Here is a 14,774-nt window from a genome sequence, read left to right on the forward strand (position 1 = left end):
GCGATAGCACAGCGGTAGGGCGTTCGCCTTACAAGCGGCCAACATGGCCGACCCGAGTTCGATTCCTCCGCCCCTCTCGGAGAGCCCAGCAAGCTACCGAGAGTATTCAATATGCCAGACACAGTAACAACAAAGTCTCCAATGGAGACGTTACTGGGCCCGCTCGAGCAAAATCGACGAGTTGATTATTTACTGCAAACATTATTGGCACTTTAAGTTGCCAACAGCTTCCTCTATTAACTACATTCTTCCCTGAAGTAGCCTGAAGTCAAACTAATTGTAAGGAAATTCAATCTGATTAACAAGAGGTTTCCTTTCCTTAAAATTGTTGATGGAAAAAAAATTGTTGATGGCATCATAGAGTCTTCAGGATAAAAATCCAAACTCAGCACATTAGCCTCAATAGCCTTTAATAGCCTGCTCTTATTTTTGGTACACAGATCTCTTTAAAGTTCCCGAGGAGAGCTGTGAAACCTTTCAGTCTGCCTATTTCAAGGACCCTTTAGTGTTCTGTGCTGTTTTTCTGCTCACAGCCTTCTTTGCATTTCTCTGTAAGAACTTTGGAAACAACATCTCTCTCTTTGTAGCTGCAGTTTGTAATGTGTCATACATAATAGCCACTTAAAAGTGTTTGCTAAACTATAATGTCTTTTCTCTTTTAGAATCTGTGTTATGCTTAATAGATATTTATATAGGTCAGTTTTGAGACTATGCCTGCATTTCAGTGGTACCCTATCTCCTTCATGTAATTGGGTGTCTCATTATCTTATTTTCTCCATCAGTGAAAGTGTATGATCATTTGACAGACCCAAGTAATAAAATGGAGCCTGACCCGAGTAATAAAATTTTCCACTAATATCTATCCTAAACAGAGTACTAATTGCTAGGTATTGGTTCAGTAAACACCCATTAGAGGATCGCTAATGCTCTTAGTAATTGACAAAGCTCACTGTATGGGAGTAAGTTGAATTTTATTCCATGTCTTGGAAACATTGAATTATGGAAACAGAAAAGTTTGTATAATTTTCCCTTTCTTGTCCTTTTAAAACATTTTCTGTACATACATATCTCCATAAACCTTTTCCTCACTTAACAACATATTCATTGATTATGCATTTCACTGCGTGAAGGCTACTGAATGGTTTAAATCATCTTAAACTATTGGGAAAATTATACTAAAAAATTTCCTAACATTTAGAATCTACTGAACTAGATCCATAAATGAAAATAACCTGAATGATATTCAGACAACATCCCCTGCCAACAATCAAATGGCAAATGTAGTTTTAAAGAAGATTGTGAGTCCACTGCATTTAAATAATTACATGGAAATATGCTTATTGAATATGATTGAATGTGACAGGATAGAAAATGAATGGATGAATATTCACAAGTGAAAAGGCAGATGCAGAGACTTTTTTTTTTTTTACAAATACAGAACATTGAACCATTTCTTTTATATTTCTCATTCAGGCAGCAGCTATCATTTCTTTTGATTCTTGCTATACAAATTATTTCAGTTAATAGGGAGGGTGCATTCTTTTATATATGGGAGAACAATTTTATATATAACGAGTCACATGAATAGCTAGAGGGAAATTATGAACGCATGGACTCTGGACCTGGATGGCTTAGACCAATTCCAATTCTACAATTTATTAGTTCTCTCACAATTTATTAGTGAGACATCATGAGGTACAGTTGTAGACTTACAAATTTTTGTGCTTGGGTTTCAATTATACAATGATCAAATACCCATCCCTCCACCAGTGCCCATTTCCCACCACCATGGATCCCAGCATCTCTCCCACCCCCCACCCCCCATCCCACCTTGCCTCTGTGGCAGGGCATTCCCTTTTGTTCTCTCTCTATTATTGGGTGTTGTGGTTTGCAAAAGAGGCAATGGGTGAAAATCATGTTTGGTCTATAGTCTACTTTCAGCATGCTTCTCCCATCCTGGGAGGATCCTCCCGACACCCTTTATTTGGTGCTCTCTTCTTTATCTGGGCTGCCTTTCCCCCTAGCATGTGTGGCTGGCCTCCGAGCCATGGAGTAAAATTCCTGGTACTAATCTTGGCCATTCTTGGGTGTTAGTCTCCTATTTTGTTACTTTATGTTCCCCAGATGAATGCAATCTTTCTATGTCTATCTCTTTCTTTCTGGGACTCAGGAATTTTTAAAAAAATTTTTTTTAATTAAATAGTTAACAAAGTTACTGACAGTTGAGTTTTAGGCATACGATAGTTCAACACCAATCCCTCCATCACTGACAACTTCCAGTGTTCCCAGATTCCTTCTCCAACCATCCCCCCCACAATCCCCACTCCATCCCCGCCTGTCAACTTGAATGGCACATTACAAAGTTTCAGTGGTTGCTGCTTAAGTTTCATGCTTTCACTTTTGTTGAATCTGCTTTGAATATATGGCTTTACCCTTCACCCATATATCACTGGTATAACTGAAGCTCTGATGCTTGTTCACCCATTACTTCCTGTCCCCCACCCCCGCTATCTTTTCTTCTCTGTTCATCTCCTCTCTAAACACTGGGGTCCAGGGTTTTCTAGGAATCCCCCTTATACCATAATACATTTCATCATTCAGTATTCTATATTCCAGAGATAAGTAAGATCATCCTGTATTTGGATAATAGTCTGGCTTACTGTATTCTGGCTTACTTCACTCAACGTGATATCTTCTAGTTCCAACTAGGTTGCAGCAAATTGCATGATTTTGTTGTTCTTTGTGGCTGCACAAAATTACATTGTGTATATATACCATATAATCATAATTCATTCATCTGTCATTGGACACCTAAGTTGATTGCATATCTTAGTTATTGTACTGAATATAGCAACGAGTCCCGGTATGCATATATCCTCTTGGAACTCAGGAATTTGTACAACATAGTTTCATTTTAACATTGGAAATGTTAAAGTTATTTTTTAAATATAGTAATATAAGTTATTGTACAAGTGATTCCTGGTGAAAGACATGTTGAGAATCATGCAAGACAATAATATATTAGGAAGATATTTATTTGTACTCAAATAAATATCGAATATTTATTCTCTTGACATCTGTTGAATTCTTAAAACCCCAAAGACAAAAATGTACATGAACAAATTTAATTACCATGTGCTTTTCATTTTGAAACCAGCGCATAAAAACACAATTTTCTGAATCTAATAAAAGAGATATAAAAATGGATTATTGTGAAGCAACTATAAGTGAAAGAAATTTAATGGATAGTGCTGTAGGATAAAAGTATAGATATTTATGCCTGAATTTAAGGTAACAGAAATAGTGAAAGATTAATAAAGTTTACACTTAGATAAATATTGAATTAAATACAGCTTATTCTTCATATTCTAACATTTATAAAAATCATTCATTATAAATACATACCTCCTTGACACTAACACTTTCACAGCACAAGCACTGTGGATAGTTCTGCCTTATATTTCTGAATCATGTTCATAGCAATGGCAATTTACATATTACTATAATTATTATTTTGCTTGCTTTTTGGGAGGCATATCCAATTCCTAGCTCTACACTTAAGGATCCCACCTGGTGCTTCTGAGGTTTTTGGATTCTGGGTATTAAACTCAGTGGGGCCACGTGCAAGGCAAGAACCTTACTAGTTGTACTCTCTCTCTGGCCCCTTGCATGTTATATGTGAGGACCTACTGTGAGCCGGAGTTGCAGTGTATATTTAATTTTCTTTGAAGAAAACTGATCATTGGCACCCAAATGTCACTTCTCTGGATTTTACTCTTAGACCTGAGGTCTTATAAGAATCCCTGGATTTTCTAATGGAGCAGACTTGTCTTGATTTTCAGAGCTACCTTCTTTGATAGACATTGCATGCCTGTGTAATTCCTTGGCAGTCCTCCATTTCTGTTTTAAGAACTTGATGTTTTTACTTCTTAATATTGACAGTCAGACTACATCATTCTTCTCATCAGTTCTGTCCTCCCCGGAGGCCATATTAAGCTTAGCTGTTTTCTTCTGCAGTCGATGCGACACGCCTGGAATAGTAACCTGAGCACTTTTCCTGCCCCATGTGATGCATTCAGGGCATCTCCAACATGCTTCACACCTAATGAGGAGGATGGTGCAGATAGTTAAATGTGGACAGTAAGAAGAAAGGGAAAATGGGGGCCAGAGAGATAGTACAGGGGTTGGAGCACTTGCCTTGCATGTTGCAGACCCTAGTTTAATCCTGACACCAAATATGGTCTCTGAGCACTGCCAGAAGTGATCCCTGAGCACAGAGTGAGGAGTAAGGCATGTGTATACTGCCCCCCCCCCCCCCAAACCAAACCAAAGAAACAAACAAGAAAGGGAGAATGAGTGTAGTTACTAGTAACGCCAACTTCCTGTGGAAATTCAATGGAGTTTCAGCCTGTCACCTTTGGGAGGGCTAAGAGGTTAAGAGTGGCTGAGTCCAATTTCTTGAAACTGAAGCAGACATACTGCTCTCCTTATCTTATTTATCATACTGGCTACTGCGCTTATATGTACCTGTGTATGTAGGATGCGATAGTATATCTATACTCTTCTTCCAAAATAGAAACATCACTGGGGGCAACATCTTCCTGATATTTGATCTGGAAGCACATTGTAAAGTAGCCGCAGAGCTATAATACCCATATGAACTGAGGCAAGGAGATAAGTATTCTAAGAAATAGCAAATAATATTACAAAAATCTATTGCCATTTGAGAAAAAAACTGCAATGTATGGATTCTTGATAAGTGTGTATGTCAATGTTCAGATTAAATGTCTTGAGTTTGTTTAATTTTAAGCATTGTTGCATGCAATGCCACTTCCCAAAGTATCATATATTGAAACAAAAAACCCTCCAATACAGAACCCAGTCATTTATGATGCCATCGGCTTACACATACATGATTATTATTTTAATATATTATATTATGTAATATAATATATATCCTCCAGGACCAGCCACCACCATCTTTAAAATATATGTGCTTAAATCATATGTATGTGATATTGCTAGCATTAATATTGTGATATTGCTAGCATTAATATGTGATATTGCTAGCATTAATATTTTTTTCTTTATGAAATTTCTATTATTGGCTCATAGAACACCCATTTCTCACAAAACACCACCGTGAGTTATGCTAATGTAAAGAAGCATGCAATTTTATCTATGCTATTTTCTTTTTCTTTTTTTTTTTTGCTTTACTGGGTCACACCCAGTGATGCACAGAGGTTACTCCTGGATTTGCTCTCAGGAATTACTCCTGGTGGTGCTCGGGGGACCATATGGGATGCTGGGAATCAAACCCAGGTCGGCCGCGTGCAAGGCAAATGCCCTGCCTTCTGTGCTATCTCTCCAGCCTCTGATTTTCTTGTTTTTAATTGGTAGCTTACTTTATAGAGAGGCAATCTTATTTTTTGGCTATTATTTTGAACATGCTTGGCTTAAAGTTATCCAAATCCAAGCTCTTCTGGATTTCAGAATGAATTTTTTTGCTCAGATTAATAATGTTAATGCTCCTCCCCACTTACCTCCATAGCGTATGTTTCTTATTAGTTCTAAACTAGTTCTGCCTTGGGATGGTTTGCTGAGAGCAATGCTCTGGTAGTGCATCATCACGGGCTTCTCCGCCTTGTATGTGAAGCCTCACAGAGAAGAGAAAAGGCATTGGCAAACCAACAGAAGCCAGTATTGGTGATAAAGGTAAAGGCCCTCCCGTTGATCGTCGATTTGCTCGAGCGGGCCCAGTAACGTCTCCATTGGAGACTTTTGTTGTTACTGAGTCTGGCATATCGAATACTCTCAGTAGCTTGCCGGGCTCTCCGAGAGGGGCGGAGGAATCGAACTCGGGTCGGCCGTGTTGGCCGCGTGTAAGGCGAACGCCCTACCCGCTGTGCTATCGCTCCAGCCCTGCTGCGATAGCACAGCGGGTAGGGCGTTCGCCTTACACGCGGCCAACATGGCCAACCCGAGTTCGATTCCTCCGCCCCTCTCGGAGAGCCCGGCAAGCTACCGAGAGTATTCGATATGCCAGACACAGTAACAACAAAGTCTCCAATGGAGACGTTACTGGGCCCACTCGAGCAAATCGACGATCAACGGGAGTATTGGTGATAAAAATTAGAATTATAAAATAATTTTCCATTGATCATAAATCAGAAAGCAGTTGATGTATATAGAATATAGTCACATATGTCTAAATGTTTTCTTGAGGTGGACTCTTTTTCTTGACTTCTTATTAGGAATATCATCAATATTTTTTTGTATTTTAAAAATACTTAATATTTTTCTTAGTTTATTTTGGTTTAGGGAACATGATTACAGGTGCTAACATTGATGGTGTTGATGTATGTAGTTATTGTACCCATCTCATCACCACCATCAAAGTGCCAATACTCTCCACCACTATCCTACGCTACCCCTTCAGGTATATCATCTTGAATTCTAATCTCTGAATTTTATTATTTTTTGGAGGTGGGGGAGGGAATGGTGGTTTAGAACACGCTTTGGGATGCTCAAGGTTTATTCCTTGTTTTCTGCTCAGGAGTAACCTTTGGCAATGATTTTTGGGGCACTATTTGTGGTTTTTGGGATTAAACCAAAGTTGACTATCCAAGTGTGTGGTTTTAAGGCAAGTACCATACTTTCTGTACCATCTTTCAGCCCCCTGGGGAATCCATTACATTTTCTTGTTGTTATTGTTGATGGTACTTTGGGCTAATTCCTGGCTCTGTGCTCAGGGATCCCCCCCTGACAGTACTCAGGGGACTTATGAAGTGATGGAGATTGAAGTGGAGTTGGTAGTGTGCTAGGAAAATGGATTAAATTGTACACTAGTTCTCCTGCTCCTGAATTTGCTCATGCAGTATTTAGCTCCTATTTTAAAAAATATTTTTGAATTGTTTTATACTTTGTATCACATGCATATCCAAGAAATTTTGTATGCTGATTTAATTTATTTTGGTTTTGGGATTCCATGCAATAGTGCTCGAATTTTGCACATAGCTCATACGTGCTGGTGCTCAGGGACCAGATATGGTGCAGTGGATTGAGCCAGGGTTGGCCACATGAAAATTCAATTAAATGCTTTACCTTTTGTACTATCTCTGTGACTCCAACTTCTTTTAAAGAAGACTATTTGCCCATTTATTATAAATTTATTTGATAAATAAAGGATGTTTATAAAACTTATAATTCCATTATTTGCCTACCCCTAGTTAGAAAATGAGAAGCATTACTCATTTACGTACAGTCAATAAGTGTTGTGGTCATTCTTTTGACAGTATCTATCAGCTCAGGTTGCCATAAAAATAATATAGACTTGGTTACTTAAATGCATTAAATTTTCTCACAGTTCTCACAGACATAAACCCCAGACCTAAGTCTATCTATTTAGTTCCTGGTGAGAAATCTCCTCAGGCTCACAGACACCCACTGTTTGCTGTTTTTACATGGATGGAGTAGAGAGGAGAGAGGAGAGGCAGGCCTCTCGTAAAACAGACAAATCTCTTCCTAAAAATCTAGTCTTATCAAAATAGGTTTATGACCTTCTTTGTCCCAAATTACCTCTTTGGAGATGAGTTGACAGAGAAGAGATGAGGTATTCATGACTCCATCCATTCTGATTGGTGATCAGTTAATTTGGAATTATAGAGAAAGTTTTCATTGGGAGCTCAAAAGCATTGCCACAGAGAATGTAGCTACAAATGCTGTGGTGTATGCTTGGAGTGAATTGGAGTGAATTGCTTATCCAGACTCTCCTCTGTAGTGTGTGTGTGTGTGTGTGTGTGTGTGTGTGTGGTGGAGCAGGAGGTAAGAGCATCAATGTATGAACCTGGGTAAAGGCAACACAATTTAACCTCTAGTTTCTATTAACATTCCTTCTAGAGTCAAGCATTTCAAGAAGTTGGATTTTTTGTCCAATTTTTGAAATAATTGCCATGTAAGAGAAATTGAAAGACTCTATCAGTCACCCACCTCCCAGTGACCCTCAAAACTGCCTTTTTGCCATGATGTCATTTTCATGATGGAGAGAATTTGAAGGAGAATGAGAAAAAAAATAATCAAAGGAACAAACCAAGTGTGGATGTAAAATAAAGGGTTTCTTTTTGCTATATCCCTTCTCTTAAAAAAATCTAAGAACTATTGATTCACAGTTAGCTTTCCCTAATGCTATTTTATAGTTTCCAACTGCCAAGACATGTCCAGGCTGACAATCTAAGCTTCAAACTTTTATTTTGAGAAAAAGATGTTTTCTACAGACCCATTAGCACTGGGTCAATTTCATAGACAGAATCTGCCTTGAGGAGCTATGCACTGGGGGAATGTCTTTAGTTTGAGGGCAAAAAAGCACTTTCTTACTTTGGTACACCTACACAATGGAGTACTATGTAGCTGTTAGAAAAGATGAAGTCATGAAATTTACATACAAATGGTACTACATGGAAAGTATCATGCTATGCAAAATGAGTAAGAAAGAGAGGGACAGACTTAGAAACATTGCATTCACCCGGGAAACATAAAGTAACAAAATAGTGGACTAACACCCAAGAATAGCTGAGATAAGTACCAGGAGGTTCACTCCATGGCTTGGAGGCCAGCCGCACATGCTAGGGGAAAAGGCAGCTCAGATAGAGAAGGGAGCACTAAATAGAGGGTGTTGGGAGGATCCTCCCAGGATGGGAGAAGCATGCTGAAAGTAGACTATAGACCAAACATGATTGCCACTCAATGCCTCTTTTGCAAACCACAGCACCCAAAAGGAGAGAACAAAAGGGAATGCCCTGCAACAGAGGCAGGGTGGCATGGAGGGGGGGATGGGAAGTGGGAGGGAAACTGGGATCCGTGGTGGTGGAGAATGGCACTGGTGGAGGGATGGGTACTTCAGTGTTTCACTAATAAAAATAAAAAAAAAGTACATTAGCATCTAAAAAAAGAAAAAAAGAAAAACAGTTTATTTCTATATCAAACACTTATACTGCACAGGAGTCCAGCTAGGAGTTAATGGCAATAGAACAGAATCCAGTGGGTTAAGTTACAGCATAGGCCAGGTTTGTGACACTTCAGTTCTGGAATGGGCTGGCATGACTTTGGAGTTTTTTGTGTCACTCTGTGCTATGGGATTTTAAAAGCCTGTCAAAGTACTGATATACCCAAGTGCTTGTCCTTATCTTTGCATGAATGCAAAGCACACAGAGGTTTGCAAATATCCTGCATAAATCGCTCAGCTCAGCTATGCTCAGCGTCAAGAGTGGGATGAGCCCAAGAATGGGTATATTGTATAACTGAAATCCAAGCACAGAAATTTATAAGTCTATAACTGTTACCTCATGGTGTTTCATTAATAAAAATTTATAAAAAAATAATGGGTATATTACAAACTACCAATAGATGCTTTGGGTCCTAAGTTTTATTTTTTATACATATCATGAATATCATACAATGGAGATCCTTTCCTCCCATAGCTTTGGAGATGAAATTTATAAAAATTAAGGAGCAGAGTACAGTCGGTGGTTTCCTACGTGACTGGGAGCATCTCTGATGTCATGGTCTCAGTCAGGGTTTTTTTGGAAGGTTACCCCCACCCAACCCAGGTGCTTCCAGGACCCTTAGGTGTAGTAGACTCTTCGCTATTTCCTAACTAGATATTAAGGAAGGCCTGGTGCAGTTTGAATAGAACTGGAAGTGCCTGGGAAGAGTCTGGAAAACAGAAGAGAATACTTAGAGACTTCCCACACTTGACTCTGAGCATGTCGGAGGCCAGCCACACATGTTAGGGGTAAAGGTTGCTCAGATAGAGAAGGGAGCACTAAATAAAGGGTATTGGGAGGATCCTCCCAGGATGGGAGAAGCATGCTGAAAGTAGACTATAGACCAAACATGATTGCCACCCATTGCCTCTTTTGCAAACCACAACATCCAATAAGAGAGAGAGAACAAAAGGGAATGCCCTGCCACAGAGGCAGGGTGGGAGGGGGGTATGGTTGGTGGGAAAGATACTGGGATCCATCGTGGTGGGAAATGGGCACTGGTGGAGGGATGGGTATTTGATCATTGTACAATTGAAACCCAAGAACAAAAATTTGTAAGTCTACAACTGTACCTCATGGTGTCTCACTAATAAAAATTAAAAAAAATGTGGGGCATCTTTGATGCATGCCTATGTCCTTCAAAGTGGAAACCAAGGAAAGAAGTTTTCTACCAAGTGGGACTTTGATGGAAGTCTTTTCCTCCTTGAAGAGAAAGGGGAAGGCCACAGACATAGCTGGAATCTGAAATTTTCTAAGGTTTTCTGTATTGTGAGGGATGTGCCAGGCATTTTAAGTTACAGTTTGTCCTTCGGTAGCTGAACTGGTAAGTGAACCTTTCTGTAAGTGGGTGTTTGTGAGCTCTTATCCTAACACCACGGCTGGTTAAATTGCATTTGGCTCAAGGATGAGTCAACTGAGAAAATCAAATCAACCCATAAAAAATGTCCACAGTTGAAGAGAAGAACATTTCTCTAAGTGCTCCTGGAACATTCTTTCCGCCAAAATAGAATTATTACATGACAAGAAAACAAACAAACAGACACTTCAACTGCCCAGTTGATCACCCAATTTGTTTTAGGAGAACATTATTTGTAATAATGAATTGGCTAAGTACAGACTAGTTTGTGACAAGTAGAAAGTAGATGAGAACAAATCAAACAACAAAAAGGAAGAGGTAAGAAGACAGGAAATGGAATTCTTAACACCATAGTTTTAGCTGGATTTTTAAAAACTGGCACACACAAAAGCAATGAAAGTGCTAGCTGATATTTTTAAATACAAAAATGGATACCTTTTTCAATAAATAAATAAATAAATAAATAAAGGAAGCAGCTCTGTGTGTGTAGAACATGGTACAGGATTTCAAAGTCCTGGCCACTCCTGAGGATGACTCATTTTTATTTATTTATTTTTAGAATGAAAATGTATGCATTTATTCAGTCAACAAATAATAGAAAGATCTGCTATATGGATGATTGTAATACTCTGTATATCTTCTCTTACATGGTGCCTATGGTTTTATTTGATTTTTTTTTAATTAAAAAATTTTTTTTATTAGTGAAACACCACGAGGTACAGTTATAGACTTACAAATTTTTGTGCTTGGGTTTCAGTTATACAATGATCAAAGATGACTCACTTTTAGCTCCAATTTTGTAAGTATTGTACTTAGTGTGACCTGCACTTTTGCCATCAAGATCACCACACCCAGGTGCTAGAGATCCCAGGGAAACTTTCCTTATAGCAGGAATTAGGCTGAGTCTTGGTCTGCATTTCTGCCTTGATTTGCTGGATAAGAGGAAATTTCCAAGTTCCTTTAAGTCTTCTTCTAGAAAATCTAGATCTAGAACCACCTGTTTTGAGCTCTAACACTTAAATGGAGACCTCCTTTCTTTATTACTTTGGGGAGATACACCCTGTGATATTCAGCAGATACTCATGACTCAGAGCTGGGATAACATTTTCCCCTGGGTGGCAGAGATCTACGGGGCTTCCTATAGGAATAGCACAAAATCATCCCATATTTCTGGCCAGCCCTTCTAGCTTTTATGAGCTTTCCAAAGCACCAAGAGAAATGAGACCTTCTAAAATGACTCAGTCAAATAAATAATTATCCACAAGCAATTTGAGAGAGAGAGAGAGAGAGAGAGAGAGAGAGAGAGAGAGAGTTGACTTGGATTTTCTCTAACCATCCTTATCTGTCCCATGGTATCCCGGAGGGCACCCTGGTTATCCTGGTGGAAGAGAGAAGTCAAGGAAAGAGTCCTGAGGTCTCTCAGCTGGTGAATTGCCATCTGCACACCTGTATGGGGCTGAGACAGCAACCCTATGTCAATTGGAGCTGCTATTACATAGGTGGGTGAGAAGTGAGCAGTAATCTTCTCCAAAACATCTTAACTTCACACACAAGTTGAGTCAGTAGTGAATGTGCATGATGGTTTAAACAGCTGAAGGGCTAAGTGAAAGTGAAAGTGTGCATCACACAGAATAGGATTCTAGATGTATGTTATGCCTCAGAGTCTCCTGCCCTCCCCCCCCCCCCCCCCCCCCCCCGCGCCTGGCTGTCCTTGCCGGGCCCCTAGGAGAGGAGCGGGTTGAGTTTCCCTCCCCATTCTGACCAGGGCTCCAGCAGCCAAAGACCTCCAGAACCAGCCACCACCATGCTGAGACCGCTCTCCACATGCATGAAGGTACCGGCAGAGGAACAAAGGCATTCGGGTCCTGGAGCTGAGATCTCCAAGCCTGCTCAGATTGGGGCTGGGTATCCTCCACCCAGATCCTCCAAATTCCAGTAGGCAGGGGTCACACCCACCAACTGGCCCCCTGGCGCTGTGAAATCCCATCAACGGCCAAGACTCAGAGACTATAAAACCCAGCTCCCCGAAGCGCGTGGCTGATTTGAGGCTGCGCAACATCTTATTATCTCATTCCTACTTTGGACAACCTGGCAGACTACCGAATGTAACCTGCCCACATGGCAGAGTCTGGCAAACTTCCCGTGGCATACCCAATATGCCAAATACCAGTAACAATGATGGGTCTCATTCTCCCAACCCTGAAAGAGCCTTGAATATGGCACTTTTTAAAAAATGTCAGGGCTAGGACGAAGGAGACATTACTGGGGCCTGCTCGAGGCAATTGATGAACAACAGGATGGTCATGATCGTGATCGTTATGCCTCAACACCAGGACCTCATTGTACTTCTTTTCCATCTAAGTACAGAATTTGATTCCACTTTGATTTCAGAAATCTCCTCCAACTCCTGAGAAGGATTCTGGCTATCTCCTCCCTCCCTCCCTCCCTCTCCCTCCCTCCCTCCCTCCCCTCCTCCTTCCCTCCCTCCCTCCTTCCCTCCCTCCTTCCCTCCCTCTCTCCCTCCCTCCCTCCTTTCTTTCCTTCCTTCATTCCATCTCAGTCTTTCCTCCTTTCTTCCCTGCTTCCCTTCCTTCCTCCCTCCTTCTCTCGTTCTCTCCCACTCTCCCTCCAGTAATAATATAGTGCTATTTGAGAAAAACACATTTTTCATTAACGTCATATTCTTGCAAAAGTAATTATTTTTGTTATGCTAAAGAAACCTTTCTCCTCAGGTTCTTTTTCACCACAGGAAACCTGTAGGTAGTTATTCTTTTGTAGTGATTCCAAATCTAGTTCAGAATCTCTCAGCTTCTAATTCTTTGATGCTCTTACTTAGGAGAGAAGAGGATGGAGATGACAGAAGTCTTTCTACCCTCAGTATGAGGTGATTCACTTGTGGGCTGAACTGTTCCTGGGACCCTCCACATCAAATTTGCGATGTCTTTTTATACTTTTCACTCTTTGCATTATAACCTCTAAGAAGGCTAAACATTTGATTGATTACCTCTAATCAAAATATAAGCCCTCTCAATTTCTCCTTCACTTAAATCTTACCAGATTAGATTTTGTTCTATTTTAGTTGCTTTCCATTTCCTTAACTAGTTTAGATATAAGTAAATAATTCAAGGACACTATATCTTTGATGTTTTCTCTGCACTACTTCACATCTCAAGTTTCCCACCATTTAAAATGAATATTTAATGGTAGTGGAAGATCTTGTAAACAAAGGTCTTGTGAGGATCTCTTAGGTGGTGGTGAGGTACATGAAAACCATAATGTTAGCACAATTATAACGATATTACCTAAATTACAATAAAATTAAAAACTTACATAACATTTTGTCTGCAATACTGCAGCAATCCAGGCATGTAGCGTCATAACATAGTTTGTGTGTATTCTTGCCAAATTCATCACCAAGTTTCTTGTGCCATCCCACAGGAAAGACGAACGACCCTGCCACTCATTCTCCCACCCCTTCTCCTTTGCCTTTGATGACGACCATAGTTTTCACTATGTCTTAGAGTTAGTTTTGGTGATTTTTGTTGCTAGCTCTTGTGTGTGTGTGTGTGTGTGTGTGTGTGTGTTTCATATTCAACACATGAGTGAAACTATCTGGTAATTCCTTATATATTTTACTTCTTATTTAATAGCGGGGTCACCTCAAGGTTCATCTATTCGCACATTTCATCTTTTCCATGAAGGAGTATTATTCCATTTGAGTACATATACCATCAATGCTTTATTCAGACATCTGTTGATAATTTTTTTTTTAAAAAAGGGTGGTTCCAGGGCCATCTTATGTCTTACTCCAGTATTGAGTACATCTCCGGCTCCTCTTACTAGTTTATTTTCTAGCTTCTAGTAAGTAGAGGGGAAAGTACATTGACATACAAATCAAAGATGGGAATGTATTTAACTGTGTGAATTTTTGTCAACCATTTAACCTCACTCTCCTTAAATTTCTCATTTATTGTAAGAAATTTCAAATGTCTAAGTCAAAAATGTTAAAATTCGAGTTATAATTTCGAACAATATCTGCTTATCTGCTTATTTGGTTACTCTAGAATTTAAGTAAGTAAAAACAATATTTTTGGATTCATTGAACTATATATGAAGAAAAAATTTGGTTTAATAGTCACAGAATTGTATCTAGGAGTTTCAATAGAATGTTTAATTTTATTAAAATGTCTGCTTACTAAGTCATATTTGGGATGTTCATTGTACCTGTCTGTGAATTTTGTTGGGAAACTGCAGAACTACATAGTGAGAAGAAAATTTTTTGTTTTTGTTTTTGTTTTAGAAGCGTTTTTCTAGGTGAACTTAAAAGCCTAAAATTTTGCTGCATCATTCTCAGATTAGTGGCTAGGAAGAACAAA

This window comes from Sorex fumeus, unplaced genomic scaffold (genome assembly GCF_029834395.1).
Source record: "Sorex fumeus unplaced genomic scaffold, SorFum_2.1 ptg000151l, whole genome shotgun sequence".
Lineage (NCBI taxonomy): Eukaryota > Metazoa > Chordata > Mammalia > Eulipotyphla > Soricidae > Sorex > Sorex fumeus.